The sequence below is a fragment of the Pongo pygmaeus genome, chromosome 6 (genome assembly GCF_028885625.2).
Source record: "Pongo pygmaeus isolate AG05252 chromosome 6, NHGRI_mPonPyg2-v2.0_pri, whole genome shotgun sequence".
Classification (NCBI taxonomy): Eukaryota; Metazoa; Chordata; class Mammalia; order Primates; family Hominidae; genus Pongo; species Pongo pygmaeus.
The window spans coordinates 90,947,759-90,965,176 of record NC_072379.2 but is presented as its reverse complement, the minus strand read 5'-3'; positions in this window follow the sequence as shown (position 1 = coordinate 90,965,176).

Sequence of the window (17,418 nt, the reverse complement as noted above, 5' to 3'; positions counted from 1 at the left end):
TGAAGAGACTATCCTGGATTACCAGGGCTTAAAAGTAGATAAGGATCCTTAAAAGTAGATAAGGAAGGCAGAAGGAGTCAGACAAGGAGATGTAATGGACACAGAGTTTGAAGTGATGTGATTGTTGGTTTTGAAGACAGAAGTGGGCAGTGAGTCGAGGAATGCAGGAAGCTTATAGAAGCTAAAAAAAAAAAAAAAAAAAAAAAAAAAAAGGCAGGAAATAGATTCTGCCCTGGAGCCTCTAGAAAGGATGCATCTATACTGATACCTTCATTTTAACCCTGTGAACTCGTTTCAGGTTTCTGATATCCAGAAGTGGAAAATAATAAGTTTGTGTTATTCAGTCCACTAAATTTGGGTTAACTTATTACAGTAGCAATAAGACATTTTTTAAAAGACAGCATAAATCAAAATCTTGTGCCACCTGATAGGATACAATGCATTAAATAAGGCATTTTTTTTCCTGTGTTATTTCTGACAAAACCAGAGAACATAAATTTTGTCATAGAGACACATTAGACAATTTCAAATGGGGGGATATTTTACAAAATAACTGGCCTGTAATTTTCGTGTCAAGTTCATAAAAGTCAAGGAGAGGCTCTTCCACATTGAAGGAAACTAAAGAGACATGACAACTAAATACAACACATGATTCTGACCTGGATTCTCTTTCTATAAAAGATATATTGGGGCATCTGGTAAAATTTGAATGATATCTGAAGATCCGATGGTAGTAATGTGCTGATTACAGGTATCTAAGAAAATGTCACTGTAGGAAATAACACTTTATTCATGGATGATGGTGCATCATGTCAGCAACTTATTCTCAAATGGGCTTAGAAAAATGTTCATTATACTGTACTTGCAGCTTTTCTATAAATTTGATATTGGTACTATTTGAATAAAAAATAAATCAAAACTGGGTGTTGGGGGGGACCAAACTCAAGTCTTCAGAACTCTGTGTATAAGTAAACTGACTTTCAAGTGTGAATTAACTAGTCCAAGGGAAGGTAACTAGTAAATGACAAAAAGTAACATTAAATAACAGATGCAAACTTCTGGATCAGATTTATAAAGACTTTTCCCTGCAGGAGACAATTCTATTACATTATTTTGGGTCATTTTAAATTGTTCAGTTTTTCATTTCAAAGATTTCAAATGTTTCTGCCTTCAAAATTGAGTTTAAATCTAGTTTCTGATTCTATTTTAATTGTGTTGTTCAAAGCAGGCACACATAGAGATCTTTGATCTCTTTGGATTTATGACATCCAAATTCAGTTACCTAGTGGTGGGGGAGAGGGGAGATGCTAGGGGAATGAGAAATGGGAAGTTAGGGGAGATACTCTTTTTCTCCAATTTAACTGTGTGCTTGCCAACATTCTTCCCTTTTTCCATTTTCTATCATTCTCCCCAAATGAAAACCCCACATCAGAGATGGGTACCAAAATATTTGGGGAAAGTAAACAGTTATTGTGGGAGAAAGAGAGAACTATTACATTTCCTTCACCCCAACCTAAGAAAGTATCACAATATGGCCCATATATCATTCTATACATTTTTCACACATTGTAAAAAGTAATTCACATTATGACTTTTCCACTTGATTAAAGTGCCAGTGTTTCCACTGTATTCTCTGAATGCATTCTGCAAGATCTTCAACCTAATTTAATATCATTCCATTTTTGTCAACAGCTCATCTAAGTGCTGACAGCTCAAATAAGCAGCATATGCTCTTCATTCATTCTGTTCTCAATTATTTGAGCAATTATTAGTTACAAATTTGCCATTTGTTAGAAGTTATTTTTATTCCTTTATTTAACTATCAAATCCCTAGTCTGTGGCTTACACTGAGATAGTATAACTTCTTATAAGTACATTTTGCTCCATGGAGCTCAATACCATCTCTCTCCCTCCCTCTTCCATAGTCCTCTACCTTGGCCTAACACTCACTAGCTCCTGTTGCATTCTATTGCATCTCTAACCAGTTGTGAAACTCCTTGCACTCTCAAACACTTTTCCAAAAGTGTTCTTTCAGCTAAAATAACATTATCAAAATCTATCTTCCCCCGATTATATCTTTAGCTTTGAAACTTGTTATAATGGGTTAATTATTATTTTCTCCAATTCACATAAAAAGAGGAATAAATTTTCCCTGTTTCCCAATGCCCTTTAGTTGGCCTCATGCCATTTCCTCTTTTTGCCATCCATGCCTTAGGCCATCTGCTCCTTATACATGTATGGCCTGGCTCTCTAGGCCACATGGTCTATATACTAACTAGATTTCTATATGATCCAGGCTAAATAAAGGCCTATCATTATGATACAATATCATGATAACTCTGAATATGCCCAAATTATATTAGTGTGGTATACCACTGCTACCTTGATTACTGGATTTCATTTTCCCTTTGTAAAGTATTCCAACAGTTATTTCATACATGCCTACCATTTACCCTGCCTGTACAGTTATTGCACTGTCTTCCATATTCTTCCGTTTGTCCTTCTCTAGTTCTCTCCAGGTGATATAGACTGCCCTTGAAGTTGCCCGAAGTGACACTGTTTTTTAATTTCTACCTATGAAGTTCCTTTTTTTGCTAATTCATTTTATTTTATTTTTCCAACCTTGTCCCCACCCCAAGTAGTCCCCAGGGTCTATTGTTGACATCTTTATGTCCATGAGTACCCAATATTTAGCTCTCACTTATAAGTGAGAATGTGCAGCATTTTGTTTTCTGTTCCTATGTAATTCACTTAGGGTAATGGCCTCCAGCTGCATCCATGTTGCTGCAAAGGACATGATTTCATTCTTTTTTTATGGCTGCGTACTATTTCATGGTTTATATCTTCCATATTCTCTTTATCTGATCCACCAATAATGGGCACCTAGGTTGATTCCATGTCTTTACTATTATGAATAGTGCTGCAATATACATATGAGTGGATGTGTCTTTTTCATAGAATAATTTATTTTCTTTTGGATATATATCCAGTAATGGGATTGCTGGGTTAAATGTTAGTTCTGTTTTAAATTCTTGGAGAAATCTCCAAACTGCTTTCCACAGTGGATTGACTAATTTACATTACCACCAACAGTGTATAAGTGTTCTGTTTTTTCCACAGCCTTGCCAGCATCTGTTGTTTTTTGACTTTTTAATAACAGCCATTCTGGGATAGCTGGCAAGCCACATGCAGAAGAAAGAAACTGGAGCTCTACCTTTCACCATACACTAAAATTAACTCAAGATGGATTAAAGATTTAAATGTAACACCTCAAACTATAAGAATCCTAAAAGAAAACCTAGGAAACAACATTCTGGACATTGGCCTTGGGAAAGAATTTATGACTAAGTCCCCAAAAACAATTGCAACAAAAACAAAAATTAACCAGTTAGACCTAACTAAAGAACTTTACACAGCAAAAGAAATTATCAACAAAGTAAAAAGACAAGCTACAGAATGGGAAAAAATATCTGCAAACTATGCATCCAGCAAAGATCAACTATCCAGAATATATAAGGCCCTTAAACAATTCAACAAACAAAAACCAAATAATCCCATTAAGAACTGGGCAAAAGACATGAAGAGGCACTTTTCAAAAGAAGGCATATAAGCAGCTAACGAACATGAAACAATACTCAACATCATTAATTATCAAATAAATGCAACTCAAATGAAATACCATCTCACACTCATCAGAATGCCTATTTGAAGTTTCTAGAAGAAAAATTGTAGGGCTCAAGAGATGTGATCAGGGAACCTTTCATTACATTTGTAACCTACTAAATTCCAACACTGTCCTACCTTCAATTATTATTTTACCCTCAGGTTTAGATTATTCTCTCTAACTTTGGACACTATTATCTTTTGACTTCAACATCTATCCTAATTCATTTAATATTATGGACTCATATCTTAACCACCAAAACTATTCTCAGCTTCTATCAACCAACACAGCCATAGCGTAAAAACTTCCTTCTAGAGTATACTTTCTCCATTGCTAAAATCTCAAATTCTGAATTTCAGCTCACTGCCCCTTCTCTTCAACTCTATCCCATCCTCATGCTCTGCTCCCCAAGGGACTTTATGTTCAAGTAGAACATTTAATTACAGATAAAAAGATCCCAAGTTTGAAACCAAATTATTTTTCCCTTGCCTAATGTTTTTATTAAACTGAGATCTTCAAGGGCAGAAACCATACATTTTATTATTCATCGTTACATCTACCCTTCATTCTTTGACAAATGATTAGCACATATAGAAACTCATAAATGTTTGATGAGTGAATGGTCACTCCTGAATTATTAAATATTGAACATTATTGTCAGGCTTGCATATATCTTTCATAATGAGTAGAACCAGGAGAGGTGGAGGCAAAGGAGGGACAATAACCAAATTCTTTCTCAAAAATGTTCCCTCTTTGCCCTTCCTCCATGAGATTTATTTATATTATTAAACAAATCTGGAGCCATAGTACCTGAATATCTTATGTGTAAATTATTGCATGATCAGTATTAATCAAAGAGGGAATTCAGAGTAGAGAAAAGGATTAGTTGGTAGAAATAAAATGAGGTAAGTCAGTAAATTCAAGAGAAAGGATACATGACAGTGAGATCCTGGGGAGAAAAAGACAAAACAATGTTAAAAGTAGAATAGTGTAGGATTTTTTTTTTTTTTGCAACCATGCTAATATATTACAAAGCTGGAAAAAATTGAGCAAAAAAACAAAATAAAGTTGTATTATATTATAACACAATGCATATGATAAACATCTGTGAACTTATACTGATATAAATGATTGAATACATTAATAAATGGGAAAGAATAACTAAATCTCCCATGTAGAATAATTCCTAATAATTTATGTAGATACTCTACCCTAAAGATGGAGGGTGTAAAATAACTCCCTAATCCTCAAGTGTGGGTTAAGAATAGAGACTTCCTTCCAAAAAGTACACAAAATTAGTGCAAATGTGTAACTTTACAGTAGAGAACAAAATTTCCTCAGCAGGTGATCAAGATTCACATTTAACTGTGGGAAGTCATGTGGATAGTGTGTACCTTTGATATAATGCAATGAAAATGGCAATTTAGCTCTGTGGTCTTCCTCCCAAAAACCTATAATCTGAGTCTAATCATAAGAAAAACATCAGACAAATTCCAGTCGAGGTGCATCCTACAAAATATCCGACTGGTACTCCTCAAAATAGTCAAGGTCACCAAAAACAAAGTCTAAAAAACTGTCACAGCCGAGAAGAGCCTAAGTAGATGTGACAATTAAATGTAATATGTCATCCTGATGATATCCTAGAACAAAAAATGAACATTAGATAAAAACTAAAGAAATATGAATAAAGTATAGACTTCAGTTAATAATACTGTATCAATATTGGTTCATTAATTGCAACAAATATACCATAGTAATGTAAGATGTTAATAATAAGGAATACCTCGCATGGGGGATATAGGGACACTTTGCACTATCTTCTCCATTTTTCTGTAACTCTAAAACTGTTCTGTAAATCAAGTCTGCTTTTTTAAAGACCTTTTTTGGTTACATCTAATGTTGGTCTCTAAGTTTGTGCCCTTCCTTCCTCACTGCATACCAATTAAAAGCCCAAATTTCTTAGCTTAGTATCCAAGGACCTAGAAGATTGCAAAATATTGTCCCTTGATAATTTGCAGCTCTCCTTATCAAGCAGTGAAGGCTTTTCTTTCAACTTTTGTATGTGGTCTTGGTCAACGACTTGCTAGTATAAAACAACTAGTGGCTCAGAAAGTGCTTGAACATTGAGTTATGCATTCTTATGCTCTTGGAACATTGCTGCTATATGAACAAGCCCAAGCTAGACAACTGAAATGATGACATGGAGAGAAACTAAGGCATACTAGCCATCAACCTGTCAGCTAGACATGTTAATGAGGTCATCCAATCCCAGTTGATCCTCTAGCTGACTCCAGCTGCATGGGTAAACCCAGGTAAAACAGCACAAGAACTGACCAACTGCTGACAGTCCCAACTGCCCACCGTTTGGTAATGAACTAATAATTGTTTTAATACACTAAAAGTTGAGGTGTTTTGTTACACAGCAAAGCAGCAAAGGTTAACTAATATACCTCTCCATTACTTTATCCCACCCAAGTCACATTTCCAATGTTGTTTTCCAGAATTCTCCTATGTCCCACCCAAACTGCATGATGTTTTTATTCCATAGAAATGCTTTGCACTTTCCGGAATATTTAGTTATGAAACTTCCCTCTGCCTGAAGTGCCTTTATTCTCAAATCTCTACTAAAGGAAATGTCACTCATCTTCCCCTTCTACAGAAAGTGATATATAAATATAAGGAAGAGGAGAAAACTTGGTTCATCAGATTTCCTCTTAGAAAGAGCATTGTATTCTTAAGAAATGCTGGGTGAGAGGCTGAAGAAAATGGTATTGATTAGGATGTAGACTCAGCTGCAGAAACAGAGACCCAAACTATAAATTGATTAAACAGAATAGAAGTTTACTTCTCTGTTGTGTAACAGGACGTAGTCAACCAAAGATAGGCATGAGGATTTGACAGTGTCAATCTATCTTGTTGCTCCACTATTCCTGTTGGCCTTATCTACACAGTTCCAAATGACTCATTACCACCACATGCCAGGCAGGAGGAAAGGGTCAAGGTGAAAAGGAGGGCGTGCTCATTCCTTTAGGGAAAAAGACAGACATTGTACTTCAGTTCTGCTTGCATCACATTGGCCATGGTCATATAATTATACCTTGTTGCACAGAAGGCTGGGGAATATATTGTTGTCTTGGCATTCAAATATTCTACTATTACTATAGAAGAAAGGAGGAATGAAAATAAGGCTCAATGTAGTCACTAGCACAAGGAAGCTCAAGTAGATCAGCCTACTAAAACGCTATTTAAAGGGCAAGAAGACAAACTGGCTTTGTTCCTAAGAGGTAGGAGAGTAGGAAAGACAAAAAGGAAGCCACGGGAATGATAGAAGGCTATGATCCCTCTCAGAAACTTTTAACTCTATTATGAATTTCTTTTCTAAAATCTTGGAATGAGAACCCTGATGAAAACTGGAAAAGAAACTCAATTTTTTAAGGTAAAATAAAGTACTATATTCCTGAATGCAAAAATTAGAGGAAGAGAGAGCTATGATAGTATGAAACCCTGATAACATACTGTATGTATGATAACATACAGAAGACTATGGAAAGCTTTGAGGGTAACCGGACTTTGGAATTGGACATTAAGAAAACTTTACACTGATTTCATGAAATAAGAGATAGGAGGCCTTGCTGACGTCTGAGTACCAACAGTTTCTTTTAAAATCTGTAACATTTAAACAAACAAGGGTGCTAAAAGCAGAATTAAGTATAAATGAAAAAAATGGTTTCTTTAAAAATAATCACTGTAGAGTTCCTAATCATGCTACATATAGCAATCATAAAGTTGGCAATTTTAGAGAGCTTTAGTTAGACTTAACATAGTGTTAGTTTTAGCTACTGGAAATAGACATCAAGTATGAATCACTTTCCTAACTGAAATGTAGGCTAAATGTAACTATCACAGATTTTAAGAACGCCACCTAAATTTCTTCTCAACCACATTTTGTGTACTGACACTAAGACATCAGTAAAGGAAACAGGATGAATTTCCAGTCTTCCCAAAAGAGGCCAAATGGACTATAGTTTATAATGTTAGTGCAAACTACACAACAGATGGACAACTGTGCACTTCTGACAGATTGAGCCATGCCTGATTACAAAATAATTCATTGCTGAAGAGGCCTCGTTACCAGTAGAAGCCCTCATGGAGAGAGTTTAGTCAGAAACGAATAAATATTAACAGTCATCAGGAAAACTTAGGTAAGCTTTGATGTTTCATTATTCATAGAAAGTGAACTTTCAGATGTTAACCACGTATAACACAGGCAGCTGTCTTAGAAGAAATTGCTGTTGATCAATTAGTCCACTCCTTCTTGTATAAGCTGTGGAAGAATAGAAGTTTAAAATACCTGGTCAACTGATGTTCTATACAGAACATCATTGTGTCCTATTTGAACTACTGGTGGGAACTTCAGATTTCTGCCCAGATACTCAGGTAATGTCTATGTTACTAATTACTGACATACAGAATTCAGGTAATTTTGATAACTATTTTACTTTGTTGCAATATAATAAATACGGGAATATCTATTACACTGAGAAACACATTCCTTTCTGCACACACTATGACTTGCAAGTGCTTGTGTCCATTATATATTAAAATACGTTGAAAGTTATAAGCAACAAATTCAGCTTCTAACACGTATCATTTGCTAAATCCTCATCTTTTTAATCCTTTAATCTCCTGTGAGCACGCTCAACATCTCTGAATTTTGCCCTATAACCACTTCTGATCTTGTCTCTATTACTTGGAAAGGACTCAGGTAAATGCTCCATTTCCAGCCCTTTTGGGACTCAGGGGCATCTCTATAGTCTTTAGAATACCCTCAGCTGTGCTGCTTGTCTCCTAAGAATACTGGAAATTTCCAAGTACATGTTTCTGCCAATCTGCATTTCCTATGTTGCAGTGTTGTAAACTGGAACTCTAGTCCTGGTTATCCATTCCATTTCTCCCAAACCTCAAAATCTTTTGTAAAGAAAAATAAGATAATGAATTATGACATATATACAAAATTTGTGCAAACTTGTAACTATGTAAAACCAAATACCACTTAATATAAATGCTACGTGTCAAATATTTCTTTAGCATAATAGTAGCTTTGAGCTATTAATTGATTGCTACTCCTTCCTGCGCATTCTTGTACCTATTACGCTCCCCCCCATAAAGACAGCTTTGATACTTTCTATACTGAGAGAGAACATATATATGAACTAGAACAAATAAATATTTAATGGATTTTTATAAATTTATATGAGCCAATAATATTGAAATCCAGAGCTTTTGATCTTTAAGAGCCAGGAATTATGGAGAAAAAAATGGACTTGGAGAGTCTAAAACCTTTCGTTTGAAAGAAAACTAAAAGAAGGGCATAGACTACCTAGATCAGAGTTTATATCATGAACCAGAGCACAGGGAGACTGCTGATAACATAAGGGCAGTTTTTCCAACCAAAACAAAGTGAAACTTTTGACAAACTTACAAGTACCAGTAGGTACCTGAGAAAAGCCCCCCATATGATACTCCCTTCTTGGAGTCAAAATCCTAGGGTGGCGGGGGAGAAAATAATAGAAACCCCATATTTTGGGGAAATCTCAGAGAAGAAGGGATTACTTTCTGGTTTTTCAGAGTTCAGTCCAGAAGATTCTATGTTCTGGTTAGCTAGTGCTAGGAAAAAAACTACCTTGAAACATAATGGCTTAAGACAACAATCATCATTTTATTATTGTTCATAGTTTCTGTGGACCAGGATTTTGGGAAAGGCTGGGATAAACTTCTGGGTGTCTCAAGCTTTTGCAATGAGATGATGGCTGGATCTGTAACAGTGGATGAAGGGTGTCCAAAAATCCCTTCGAAAGGTAGAGTCTCATCTCTGTTCCCTTGGGTGTCAGCTGGCCTTAGTGACTTACTTCTTTTCTTTTCTTTGAGACGGAGTCTCACTCTGTCGCCGAGGCTGGAGTGCAGGGGAACAATCTTGCCTCACTGCAACCTCCACCTCCTGGGTCCAAGCAGTTCTCCTGCCTCAGCCTCCTGAGTAGCTGGGATTACAGATGCCTGCCACCACACCCAGCTAATTTTTGTGTTTTTAGTAGAGACGGGGTTTCACCACGTTGATCAGGCTGGTCTTGAACTCCCAGCCTCAAGTGATCACACAGCCTCGGCCTCCCAAACTGCTGGGACTACAGGTGTGAGCCACTGTGCCCGGCCAGTGACTCACTTCTAATGAATAGAATAAAGTCAAAGTGACAGTATGAACTTCTGAAACCACAAAAGGCATTGCAGCTTCCTCCTTGCTGTCATTCTTAGATCACTTGCTCTCTCAGGAAAGCCGGCTGCCATGTTGTGAGGACACTCAAGCAGCCCTATAGAAAGGCCCATGTGATAAGGAGTTAAGGCCTTCAGCCAGTTGCCAGGGATGATGCCTCTCATCAATAGCCATGTGAATGAGCCATCTTGGAATGGGATCTTCTCATCTCGTTCAAGCCTTCAGACGACTGCAACCTCAGCTGACATCTTGATTGTAACCTCGCAGAAGTCCCTAAGCAAATCAGACAGTCACACCACCTGAATTCCTGATTCACAAAAAATTGAGGTTAATAAACTCTGTGGTAAGCCACTACATTTTGGGGCAATTTGATATTACTATGAGGTGACAGGTAACTAATATGGAGGAGAGGCTGGAGCAGCTAATGGCTCTCCAGTCATTCGCCTCTTTTCATACAGTCTCAGGCCTCTCTGTGTGGCTTTTCTTCATGGGCTAGTTTGGCCTTCCTCCTAGTATAGCAGCTGGACTATTTACATGATGGCTGATAGGTCTTTTATGACCTATTTTCAGAAGTCACATAGTGCCATTTCCTGCATATTCACTTCATTAAAATTGCCACAAAAGCTGTCCAGTTTCAAGAGGAAGGAGTCATATACCACCACCTGTCACTGAGAGGAGTGTCAGAGTCACATTATATAAAAAGGTTGTTGGGTGGGAGATACTGCTGTAGCTGTCTTTGAAAAAATATGACCTGCTACATTGCAAGCCTTATAGGGAAGTTCCATAAGGAACAGGGCATTTGAGTAGTAGATTAGCAGAGTTATAAATTTAGGAGTTATCAGTGTATAGAGGGCAATTGAAGCCATTGGAGTGGATGACATTACTTAGGGAAAGAGGATAGAATAAGAAAGAGACATAGGCTTAGGGGTCACCGTGAGGAACTCTAAAATTTAAAAATCAGGCCAGCGAAAAAGCGTTTAAAGAAGTAGGAGGAATTCCAATGTACTGTATCAGAAAGTCTAGAAAATGCATTTTCAAAGAAGGAAGAGGTGTTTATTTCAGGAGCAAATGTTGATGACAAATTAAGTAAAATGATCATAGAAAATTGTTCATTGGATCTAGCAGTGTGGAGGTCACTAATGATCTTCATGGCATGTTATGGGCAGAAATCAGACTATAGTGGTTGAAAACATATAAAAGGAAGTAAGCATAGTTCTGTGGGGGAGATGAGATCAAAAGCACAAAAGGAGGAATTAGCCTTGAATAAGAGAAGTAACATCTCTAGGATCGGAGGGAAGGAATTTAGAATGAGCACAGATGAACACATGGGGATGGAGGCAGGCTATTGAGGGAGTTTATGCTTAAAAGTCTCTGTAAAGGTCATTTATTTATAGAGAATTAAAAGGAACATCCATCAGGGTGTGAGAAGCACTCTGAAAGCTTGTTACAGAGTGAAAAACAGTTACATTCCTTGCAAACCTGTAGCGTATGATCCATGACTTCTAAGATTTCATTGGAATTGAATTTCATTTTTTACTTGTTTAAACAATAAAAAGAAAAACAATCAACCATTTTTCTATTTAAATTTTCAAATAAATAAAGGATTTAAGAATATCACACTGTAACACCAAGTGAATATGAGAATGGTAGGAAAACCCTGGTCACTTGTTGCATGCTACCATCAGTTGTAAGCCATTTACCCAAGAGAAATCTAAAATCCTTCATTCGATTTATTACTTTATCAAAAATATTGTTGTGATAAAGACAGATAAGAAAGCCCTAAAAGTAAAATGCTTCAGATTTATTTTCAGTGTTACCCATAGCAGGAGACGGATTTCTTATATAGTACTGTATTTACTGTGACCTTTTCAAATAACAGTTATTTATAACATTATGTATGAGACATTGTTGTATCACATATTTCTCTAGCAATTGGTCTACGATGGTAAAGTACCATGGATTCCTTCCCAGAGGAGATTCTTGTGAAAATTTATTACAGGCTCAAGATCAAGAGTGTTCTCAGAGAATGATTCCATGGCAGACAGCTGTTCAGCAAAAGAATAGAAAAAAAAAAAGATTCCAGCATCATATGAAAATGGACTTCTGTTCAACAAAAACAGAGCTTATCCAACAGTGATAGAGAAAGGAGTTTCACCTTATTTCAGAAAATGACTGCGATAGCCTTGTCTTGCTACACCAGGTTGAATTAACATAGGCCAAAAGTTCTACATAAATGTATATTTCTGATTAAGAAATGTAAATTAACACAGAAAACAAGACATTAGAGATACTGTTACTGCTGAATTCACATATCTTCCTTATCCTAGGTTTGCTAAAATAGATATAATACTGCTGAAATTACAAAATATGATTATATATAATAAGGTTATTCTCAAGTCTAAACAGCCCATAGAAACTCTCCTTTCCTAATCCTATTAGCCCCAATTTTATTAAATTACAAATTATATATTATATGACTTCACCTCTGCCCACTTAAGATGCAGTCACTATAACAAAAGTACTATGCTATGGAATTTAATTTGATACAGTTATATTTACTACAACTTACTACAATGTAATTCTTAAATTAGGTATTAAAAGACTGGGTTGATATTTCAGGTAATTTTAGAGGAGAAATAACATGTTTGGCAGTGTTTTCTGTTGGTTCAGATCTTAACTCTTAACAATTTCAGGTCCAGAAAGACCTCTACATTGCCCGTGTTTATATACATACGTTGTATGTCTGTTAAAGGGATTCAGAGAACACCAGCCAAAGGAGATTCAAGAGGACATAGGTGTTTCTCTTGTGCATAAAACACTTTGCCTAGAAACATGAAAACAGAAATTACCGAGAAGAAACACATTGACCCATCTTTTCTAATACTAGTAATTTAGCTTAATCTGATGATACCAAGTGATTTTGTCACAGGATCCTTTGGGAGTCACGTCGCCAGCTGGAAACCTCGGTGGCCGGCAGCACCTCTGCTTAAGTTTCGCTCGCACCCGCTGGGCTCATTCTGCCCACTTGGCCTGGCAGACTGCCCTTGGCTCGCACTACCAGCCTTGATCCCAACGCCTGAGGATGGCAGGCCAGGCGTGAAGCGGTGAGGGGTGTGGGAGTGAGCGAGCGCGAGGTCTGGCCACTGCACACAGATAGGCACACTGGATGCTGCAGTGAGGCAGGCAGCTACAGGCACCAGCACAGGCACCTGCTCCACGCGAAAGGCTGCAGCTGGACCAGGCATACTTCAAGCGGCTTCCACTGTGGGCACCGGCGTCTGGACGAAGGGAACATGGTGGCACCTGAAAACTTGGGAGTCACCAGCAACTGCAGAGCCCCCCAAGGGCGGGGGGTGGGGTCATGCTACAGCTCTCTTTCCCACTGCCTGCAGCTCAGCGAACCAGGGCGGGGACATGTTTCAGCTCACTCAGTCCCGCTGCCTCACTCCAGCCCACTACTCCCGGGATGGCTCAGCCACACCACCGCTTCGCATCACGGGGTGGGGCAGCTGCCCAACACCGGCAGATGGCGGGAGGGCTATAGTGTTACAGCTCTGGCTCAGGGAATCCCAAGGTCTGGGCCTCCAATAGAGTCGCTGCTCTTCACTCCCCTAGTCCAGCAAGTGGGAACGTGTCATCGCCCACTGCTCAGTGGGCCAGCCAGGAAAGTGTTACAGCCCTTTTCATGCCCTCTCTTCTGCAGGTCATGAATTCTTGTCCCGCATCCAGGAAAAATGAGGTTACGTGGATAATCGGAGGGTGAGCAAGGCAGAGAAGAGTTTCATTGAGTGACGGACAGCTCTCAGCAGAGAAGAGACCCAAGCGGGTAGCTCCTACCTGCAGGCAGGTAGTGTTGACTGTGGATGAGTCCAGGGTTTTTATGGGCTCAGAATGGAGGAAGTGTGTGTTAACTGGCCCATGGGTGGGAGGAAGTGCGTGCTGATTGGTCCATGAGTGGGCCTGGAAAAAGCACCATTTGATTCATTGAAAGGCATTAAGAAAGTTCTCACTCTGGGTACCGGATTCTACTTGGAACTGGTGGCCTGGTTTTCAGGCTTCAGGCTGTCTTTGGCTTGAAGGTCAGGTTTCACTGGGACCTGTCCCATCTGCTAAGGAATTTGTCTGCCTCCTGCTGCTATCGATTTGATGCATATTTTGTTTTCATCCCTCATTGTTAATTATAAGCAAGTTTTATAGGCAGCTGCCAGTAATTTAGTGAGTGCTTTACCCAAAAAAGTTTGGCACAAAGATGCACTATACTACTATAATGTAAGCTCCTCCACTAGAATATATGTTCCTTGAGAGCAGGGATCTTGTCTCTCTTGTTCTCCATCATATTTCCTGTGCCTAAAATAGTGCTCAGCCCAAAGGAGGTGCTCAGGAAGAGCTGCTGAATGAAATGACCGAGTGTATCACAAATGTGCAAACTCCTGAAAGTTATAAACATTATCGTAGTTCCTTGTTTCTTCCTCTTTCACTGCATATTCTGTGCAAAGGAATTAAATGTACAGTGAATAGAAGGGAAGGGGATTAATCTACAAGTCTTTTAATTCTAGACAGCTTTCTCATATTTAGATTTCAAAGCAGAATCCTTATCCCTTTAGCTTTATTACTCTTGAGGCTTGTCCTTGGTCTGCCACAGCGTATCATTAGCAATGAAGGCCCCAAAATTTCTATCTACTGTTGAAGTTACTACTTGGGAAAGAAAACAAACAAAACAAACAAAAAAAAAAACTCCTGCTGAACAATAGGGACATCTGCTGGCTAAAATGACAAGCTTCTATTCTTAAAATACTGCATCTAGATGTACAAGACTTGGGCAATAAGGTTTAGAGTAACACCAAATATGTGATGTGTTAAAATAACTTCTTTCCACTTGAAAAATAGGTAACATGTGTTTGTTTTAGTCCAGAATTGTCCAAGTAGCAACACTATCTGGAAAAACACTGTGTGATCGCCAGTAGTCAGCTGTTCTTGCCAAAGAATAGAAATGGCTAGCTTCCAAGTCTTCTGGCTTAAGATAATTATCTTTAATATCAACAAACATTTAAATGTCTGCTAAGTTAAGGTATTGTGCCATATATTAGCAAATCAAAGCTCATGGCAAAGGGGTAAGATGGCCCATTTCTGCTATGTCTGGGCATGCACTGAGCTCTAGTCTTAGAGGAACAGGAATACTATTCAGTCTTCAAAAAGAAGAAAATTCTGCAATATGCAACAGCATGGATGAACCTTGAGGACATTATGCTAAGTGAAATAAACCAGTCACAGAAATACAAATACTACATGATTTCACTTATGTTAAGTATCTAAAATAGTTGAATTTTTAGAATCAGAGTGGAATGGTGGTTTACCAGGGGCTGGAGAGAGGGGATGGGGAGTTAGTAATCAGTGGGCATAAAATTTCAAGTAAGATGAATAAGCTCTAGAGATCTGCTGTACAACATTGTACCCATAGTCAATGATAATGTTTTATATACTTGAAATTTTATTAAGAGGGCAGATGTCATGCTGTGTTCTCACCACAATAAAGTTTTTTGAGAAATTCAGCTAACATTTGCAACGGACAGCCTATCACCTGGTAGTGCTGTGCTTTCACCATTTTATAAACATTTTACAAGCCAGTTGCTTTCTGCAAATATGCTTTCATGCACTACCTGGACAAAGGCTTTCCCACCTTGCACCCCCTACTATGCTTGTTTATTCTTACCTTTCTGCTTAAGTATCTTCTCAGAAAGGCCTACTCTGAACTCTCTATGCAAAAGTTCACTTTCAGAGCACCCAAGTTGTATCTTTCTCAGAACTTACAAAACATGGCAATTATTGCTTAGTTAACAAATACATTGTCCCTCTCTCTTCCATGCTAGATCATAAAGGAACAGGTCTTTGAGTCTGGGTCTGGATATTATCCTGTTTTAGTGAAGTATCTGAACTGTTTTATTTTGTTTTGCACACCAAAATTACAAAGACAGAACAAAAATTTTTATCCTTATTGGCTAGGAGTATTGGAAGCCTTAGCTCTCCATTCCCTTGATAAGGAAACACTTTTTTGGCTAATATTCTATCAATAGGTCTCAACAAAGATTTGCCACAAAAGAAGAAAAAAGTGAAGTGGATATAGAGAGGCGGTCACCAGGCTGAGGTATTAAAAGGATTGTAGAGATGAGACACAGGCAAAATGCAAGGTGGGAAAAGGATTGTAAGATGGAGTGTCATAAGGCCCAGAGGGAAGCCTACAGGAAGAATCTGAGACAGGAGACCACCTGGTAAAGGCTGGTGTGTGGGCATAACTGGGACAGTTTATTCATTCCTCCATTAGCACAGCAATCCCCATCAGCCGGAAGGCCCTACAGTGTATACCCATCAGCTATATTAACAGGACTCAGAGACTGTGTAGAAAGAAAACTACTCAGTAATTGTATTTTTCTTTTACTTTGAACAAAAGCTTATAAACATCTTTTTTTTCTGAATTAGCACAAGATGATCATGAAACAACAGAACCTGCTTCTCAGTATTTGAAATACTTTATATTAATATATCAACCTGTCATAAAAGGCAATTTCATCATCAATCACTGATGAGGTTCACAAAAGTGTTATAAGCATCCGGAGTCCAACAAAGTCAATTTTAACGAGCAAATGCAGTAAATACCATAGCTATGCTATAAATACTTTCATAATTATTGTTTAGGATTGAAATACTTCTAATGATTTTTCTACAAAACATTTAATTCCTAAATAGGTAAATCCTTGGATAATATTTAAAACCTCATCCATTCCCTAGGTACACATTGACTAAGTAATGAGGTACGGATAACATAGAAGTATAACTGCAGAAAATTGCTCTAGGAATCAAGTTGTGTTATTGATAGTCTTTACATTGATTATTCAAGCTAAAGGGATAGAGACGTTATTATATTTTTTTAAATTATGCATTAAGCTAATATAAAATACATTTGTCATCCCCAAATAAATACCAACTGACTTGGGAAAAGGTAGTTATAAAAGAAACTCAACCAGAAAGGGAGAATTTAGTTATGAGGGTGCATTTGACTTTTTTGGGGGAATTAGCAGCGTGCAGGCTGACCTAAAATTTAGCAGAAGAGAACGGACAGCCCGACTATAATTTATATATCACTATTTTATGCCTTAGTGAAAATAATCCTATATGGTTATGTCTTATGAAAAATAAGGCTCATTAGGAACCACCTTCTAATCAATGTTAATGTCAACAATTTTGCATATGTAATTATTAATTAGAACTGCTCTTTGAGTAGTTGTATTGCTTTCCTGGCTTTAAGGTTTATTAGTTACCATTTTTAATGCTTAATACACGTCAGATTCTATGCAAACTATGCTGTCTACAATATCCTGGAAGGTAGATCTTATTACTCCTTAAGTAAACAAAGCTAAAAGAGGTGAAGTGCCATATCCACTACTAAGAAATGGAACCAAGATTCACACTCAGGTCTGACTGCCTGAGTCCATAC